General features: G+C 36.7%; 1 pseudogene; it reads right to left on the bottom strand.

Annotated features, from left to right (window-relative positions):
- Positions 1 to 4,684: 4,684 nt before the first annotated feature.
- On the bottom strand, positions 4,685 to 6,900 carry LOC119807328 (annotated as a pseudogene).
- Positions 6,901 to 7,366: the final 466 nt, after the last annotated feature.

Raw genomic sequence — 7,366 nt, forward strand, 5'->3', positions numbered from 1 at the left:
TATGTTTGCAAATAATTCTTATACAACTTTCCCTCATAGATGTGAGTTTCTTTTAATAAATCACAAGCCTTTGTTTGAAATGTTTCTATCACTATGTGTGTTACTGAAATTATAGTCATTTCATTTGTTCATGGAGGTAGGAAGAAGAAGGCTTAATTTTGTAAAACTTGACTTCTAATCAGCAAAGTAACTGTGGTTTATCTCATGACTGTATCTAATGAAATCAGTAGTTAAGGAACAAACTAATCAACTATTTCTGAAAGAATGGCCTCAAAAGGACCCACCTGAGGTTACCCTCGGCACACCATGTAGAGCTATTTCTTGGTTTGCATCCTTGGATCAAGCTGTTTTAGACTGTTCCTTGCTATTGCAATGTTGACATCATGAATTTGCAATACCTTCTCTGATTTATGTGTGTAGTTCACATCAGAAACTAAATAAAATTGAGTTGAAGATATGTTAGGAATGAAATGATTTTAATGAATTTCAAGAAATTTGTCTGACAATCTTTTTTTTCCTATTCATTATATTTAAAGCAAATCGATATTTTTTTCTTTTTTTATTTAAAAAATTTCCATCTCCTCCCCTCTTCCTCTCCCTTCCCTCCCCTCCCCTTCCCCCCATACCCTCCCTCCCTCCCTTTTCAGGCCAAGGAGCCATCTGGGTTCCCTACTCTATGTTAAGACCAAGGTCCTCCCAACTCCCCCCAGGTCCAGGAAGGTGATCAACCAAGCTGAGATGGCTCCCACAGAGCCTGCCCATGCAGAAGAGTCAAAGATCAGCGCCTTTGTCCTTGGCTTTTCTGTCAGCCTCCACCGTCGGCCACATTCAGAGAGTCTGGTTTGGTCTCATGTTCCATCAGTCCCAATCCAACTGGAGTTGGTGATCTCCCGTTAGTTCTGTCCCACCGTCTCCATGGGTGAACGCACCCCTCACCTAGATGCCCCTCAGTGGAAGAATGGATGAAGAAACTGTGGAATATATACATGCTAGAATACTACTCAGTGGTAAAAAACAATGACATCTTGAATTTTGCATGCAAATGGATGAAAATAGAAAACACTATTCTGAGTGAGGTAACCCAGACCCAAAAAGATGAACATGGGTTGTCTGACAATCTTACAAAGGTAGAAAATCAACGGAGATTTTAATCTATACCTTGTCATGAATGAACATGTAATAAAAATATTTTCTCTTTTGATATGTTAGCACAATAACAAACTGTTCTTATTTAACACTAGTCTTCTAATCAGCTAATTATTAACTCTATAAAGGATTCACTGAATTCAGATTGTGTCAATTTAAGTTTACTAACGTGGAAGCACCTTCAAATAGACAACAGAGTAGTATGAAGGAAAGGAAGAGAAAGGGAAAGACATTGCTTCAAGTCTACAGATTCAATTAAAGCAAAGAAAGAAATGACTTAAAAATATCACATTGCAGCACAGGAACATATGTAGCTAGTATTTGTCAACTAGAAATAACATTTTACATGTCTCCAAAAGTCACTGATACAACTGTTACCTACTCCAAGGAGTGATCCCAATGAAGCATGACTCCTATAAATGTTTGAGTAAAAGACACTGTTTACAGAAAGGGAAGCAAGCAGGATAGCAAAGCAAGCAGAAGAGTAATTCACAATCGCAAAGCATGGCGACAATCTGGGCAAGGTTATTTGAAAATATGCTGGAGGGGATAGAAAATAATGTAGACTTTTAAGATAACTTACAGTAACTTACACTTACCACAGGTTAGTTCTGGTTGTGGGGCCACATAACCTGATAAGACTTCACCCCACTGTATTTGTTTTCAAGGTAAAATTTAGGAGCTTTCCTAGCAAATTTCCCCCAGAATCTTGTACTGGGAGAAGGAAGGTGCACAAGAAAGAAAGGGAACTGATCTGTTGGAACAGGCTTTACAACTTGTCAGACCATCTCATGGGATGTGAACAAAGACCCTATGATGATGGGCAGGGTCTTGCCTTGCCTGGGACTGCTTAAATAGCCATATCCATGGCCCATCATTTAAACTTTTATTTCACATCAGGACTCAAGAACTGGATGGGGATAGTGAATCTCTGTCTCTGTTTCCAGTGTGGTTACAATGAACACATCTACTTTCATTACCATTTACTATGAAAAACAGAAAAACCATCCCTAGAAAATGAACTAGGAGAAACATTGTTTCCACTATTCTGACACATCTACATTTATAAGATTTCCAAGTTCCTAAGGCAGACTTCTTTAGACATAGGTAGTAAGACCACATGAGTTTCAGGGACTAGGTGTTGGGTCTAAGTGGCCCCCGAAGCAGTACTGAGAAGGCATGGTAGCTAGGTAAGAGCAGCCTTCCTTGCTGTAAACACAGTTGGATTTTTTCAGCTGAGTGGAGTCAATCCTTATCCAAAACAGTCATCCCTGCCATCTTTTTAATAAAATAATAAAATTAAACTGGATTGGTGAAATAAGAATACACATTGTTATCCAATTTTGCCTTTAAGTTGGTGTTAGATTGTCACATTAGGTGCTGTATAAAAAATAAACACAATTAAAGTTAAAAAAAGACCATTCACCATGACCAAGTAGGCTTCATCCCAGATAAACAGGGATGATTCAATCTACAAAAATCTGTCAGTGTAACAGAAGGAAAAAAAATCACACAATTCTCTCATTAGATACTGAAAAGGCCTTTGACACAATCCAACACCCCCTCATGATAAAAACTTTGGAGAAATCAGAAATACAAGGAACATACCTCAACATAATGAAAGCATATACTGAAAGCCCATTGCCAATATCAAATTATATGAAGAGAAACTCAAAACACTTCAACTAAAATCAGGAACAGAACAAGGTCATCCTATTTTCCATACATATTCAATATATGTACTTAAAGTTCTAGCTAGAACAGTAAGACAACTAAAAGAAATCAAAGGGATAAAAATTGGAAATGAAGAAGTCAAAGTACCACTATCTGCAGATTATGTGATAGTATTCATCAGCAATCCCAAAAAGTCTACCAAGGAACTCCGGCAGCAGATAAACCCCATCAGTAGGGGGGTTGAATACAAGATTAATTCAAAGAAATAAAAGTAGCTTTCCTATATACAAATGATAAAGGGGTTGATAATGAAATCAGAGAATCAAAACCCTTTTCAATAGCCTCAAATAATAAAAATATCTTTGTCTAACTCTAACCAAGTAAGTGAAAGATCTGCATGACAAAAACTTGAAGATTTTGAAGAAAGAAATTGAAGAAGATATCAGAAGATGGGAAGATCTCCCATGTTTGTGGATTGGTAGGATTAACACAGGAAATCTCAAATGGCCTAAAGACATTTAAGGAATTGTTCAACATCGTTAATCATCAGGGAAATGCAAATCAAAATGACTCTGAGCTACCATCTTACACCAGAATGGTTAGAATGGCTAAGATCAAAAACACATCACACTTCTCTCACTTGGGCTGGTTCCACTCCCTGTTAGCATCTTTCCGTTAAGATTATTTTCTAACAGAGCCTCTTGGCCAGCGCAAATGAATCCAATCACACCAGATTAAACCAAATTAAATGCCCAAATTTAATAGACGGTGGACTCCTGGGTGGCTGGGAGCATGGCAAGTGGAAGACAGAGGTAGCACACATGCAAACCCCAAACCACAAAACTCTATTCAGGATATTATAAATATATTATAAATAAAAAAGTGGAGTGTAGTTTTGCACACTTGGAATCCCAGAGCTGGAAAGGCAGAGACAGGAGAATGCCTGGGATATCATCTTGTCTTACTTGGCAATACCCAGGTCACTGAGAGACACTATCAAAGCCAAGATGAAAGGCTTTTGAAGAAAAATAGCCAATGCTGTCTCCAGGCCTTCATGTACACATGCACACACATCCTTCTGTGCACACACATGCAAACATATACACATACACAAAAAACACACTGTACATTATGTATGAATAAACAATTTTTGTTTTACCACTAATATGTCAGTAAGTATTGATGAAGTACAAATACACAGACACATGGAATTTTCATATAAAGCTCATTAAGTAACTGTGGTAAAAAGGGAAAATTTAAATTCGCAAAATTTTAATGTATCCAGAGAAAGCATACTTAGGAAAGAGAATTAAAGCCACAAGAGGACATTTAAACTACTTTTGATGACTGAGAATAGATTAAATTTCCTTCAAAAGAAAAAACATAAAAAGTCAGAATCAGCAAGGAGCTTTTTTTGAATAACCTCAGCATCAGGAAAGATTTATGATATAAAGTAAAGAGGAAAGAGTAAGAGAATTCCTGTGGAAATTTCAACTTATGGTGTACAGTGAATTTAAAGGAATCAACAGCACTTGGCAGCAGAAATGTCACAAGAATGTGCATGTGTAATAATACAAATTTTATTTAAGATATGAAAAACTTGATTTGCTCATTGAAAGGGTTTAAGAAAAATATGGGTTTGGAAAAATTAGTTGTACCTGCACCTGAGTGATGCCTTTAAACCATCTATATGACCAGTTCTAAGGAGGTAGGGACAATTGTTTCTTCTGATCTTGTGGGGACCAGCAATTCACACATACATACAAGTTGACATAATAATCATTAATAGAAAAAACAATATATAAATCATTTTATTAAAAAATATGAGAAAAATTATCCTTTTAAAAATCTGGTAGCACACAGACTACATGTTTTTCAGAATATTGATTATTCTGTTATTAGAATTGATTTGTTTCAAAGGAGTAATTGTGGGATAGACAGTCATCACAAACTTCTGAACATTCAGGATGCCTGGGTCATACATCCATAACAGGACTGCAGTGAAAGAGATGATGAAATACACCCAGTACATGACCACAAAGAAAGCCACCAGCAGCAAGATGGTCTGGGTGGCCCTTTTCTTAGGAGATGCTCTCATGTGGCTGAGGCTGTGAAGATGCTTGTGTTGCCTCTGATGTCTGAACAAGATAAGCACCATGTATGCACTTGTGGCCAGCATAACTCCTACAAGATATATATCCATAGAGGTTGTCAGTGTTAAAATCAGTGATGATGTAGTTCATGGGGAAGAGCAAGTAGAATTTAATGACCTTTATCTGGTTGGTCACATTTACATTGGTAAAAACACCAGCATAAGAGATTCAGTTGCTACTGAATGACAAGTTGAAAGACCAAATAAATAAGAAAATGTAAACCATGTATTTTTGTTTATACTTAAATTTTTCCAACAAAGATGTACTGGACTGATAGTGACAGCCTGGAACACATGCAGGAGGCAGGTGATGCTAATGGAGAGGGCTCTCGTCACCCTGCTTATGTAATAAGTTGTCTGACATTTGAAGTTATTCTCAATATTCAGTGACTCTAATATGTCCCAAATCCAAATATCCACTCCAGTGAGGAGCAGCAGTGTGTGAATGAAGGTCAGTTGACAGGAAATCATGTCCGTGGGCTTAGGTCTGTGACTTAGGTTAATGAAAGTGTACAAAAAATGGAGAAACATATTGGCTAGGACTCCAAGTTCAGTTTGGAAATTAAAGAGCAATCTCTAATGAGGACATAAGTGGAAAGTATATTCACCTTAAAAACATAAAACGAGAAAATGAAATTTATGCCCTGGCAATGCTGAAGCATGCATGGATAGCTCATATATGTTGGTTATGTTGACCTTGTCAGTACTAAGTTTCAAGGTCTAAGTTATGAGGACGACTGATCAGGTCTCTTCCTCAAAGGGGCACCAGATCCCATTACAAATGGTTGTGGAATCTTTTATTTCCTATATCTGAAGAAAATAATAGTGTATTCATCAAACTTGTGACTCACTTGTCAGTGTGTCTATCATCTTTCCATTTTACCTACTTATTCTTTAATAACCCATTTCTTTAATTTTTCAAGTTTCACATTAGACATGGCCTATGTTTCAATATACACTCAATAAACATCCTGGATATACAGCATATTGTTTATAATAATTCCATTCTTAGCCACATCCTATATAGGATGCCTGTATTGCACCTAGACTTCATACCTTAGAAGTTCAATCCTACTGATTTGACTTACATTGCTTTGTTTTATAGTTAACCCTGAAAATAGTAGAGATGAGCATAGAATATTAATAATATTTTCACAAATGACTAAAATTATGTTGATCTAGGGAAAAATCACAAAAGAAATACAAAAGAGTGAGGTGAGTCAGTCTCATATTCCATAATTTTAATAAGCTACATTTTAAAACTATCCATGTTTTCATTCATAATTCTAATTCACAGTTGACTATTCATGATAATCCCACTATTGTAATCAATATATCTATTGATTGGTATATCTATCTCAATTTATCTATTTTTATTTTCCTTTTTCAATGAACTCACCCACCACCCCATAATCTGGAATTACAGACAATGATACAGTTGGAGGTCATTAATGCGCTTTCCACACCATATTAATTTTATAACCATTATTGTTATAAATGCTCCTAGATGTCTCCCAGTTTACTTCCCATCCCATTTAAAACTTGTGTGAACTCTACTTATGGTTTAAAGAACGAACACTCAGCTATCAAGACAAATGTTATTTTTTCATTTTCACAGTGGATCAGTAGGGTGGGTAAATCATTAATAGTATGATTCCTTTGGGGTTTTTCATTCATCCCTTGGCTATTTTACCTACCTATGTCCATCATCTGTATTTATATCCTCCTCTTTGACTGAGAAGCCCCAATTTCCCCTATCAGATTAATCGTATCCTGCTACTCCCCTGTACCTTTCTCCCACCTCCTTCTGTATGTACTTCCCTACTCCCTGCTAAGGAGCCCACCCTTTCCCATTTCCCTGATGAAATCACTTGTATGCTGTTATTCTTCTCTCCATTGCTACCCCCAATCAACCCCTTCTTGGCCATGGCCCCATTTTGCTTTCCTAATATCTGTAGTTTATACAGGCTAAACACTCAGGAGCTTCCAACAAGAGAGAACGTGTCACACTGAAAAAAAAAAAAAGCAAACAAAAACACTATTTTCAAAACATTGTGACAAACATGAACTTTTCAAAGATGACCAGATAGTGATCCTGTTTTAGAATCTCTGTTTTAACCTGATTTTTGACAAAGAAGCAAAAATATCAAATGGAAAAAAGAAAGTATATTTAACAAATGGCGCTGGCATAAGTGGATATCAACATGTAGAAGAATGAAAACAGACCCATATCTATCACCATGCACAAAACTCAAGTCCAAATGGATCAAAGACCTCCAAATAAAGCTAGCCACATTGAACCTTATAGAAGAGAAAGTGGGACGTACACTTGAGTGCATTGGCACAGGAGACCACTTCCTAAATATAATGCCAGCAGCACAGACACTGAGAGAA

The sequence above is a fragment of the Arvicola amphibius genome, chromosome 2 (assembly GCF_903992535.2).
Source record: "Arvicola amphibius chromosome 2, mArvAmp1.2, whole genome shotgun sequence".
Classification (NCBI taxonomy): domain Eukaryota; kingdom Metazoa; phylum Chordata; class Mammalia; order Rodentia; family Cricetidae; genus Arvicola; species Arvicola amphibius.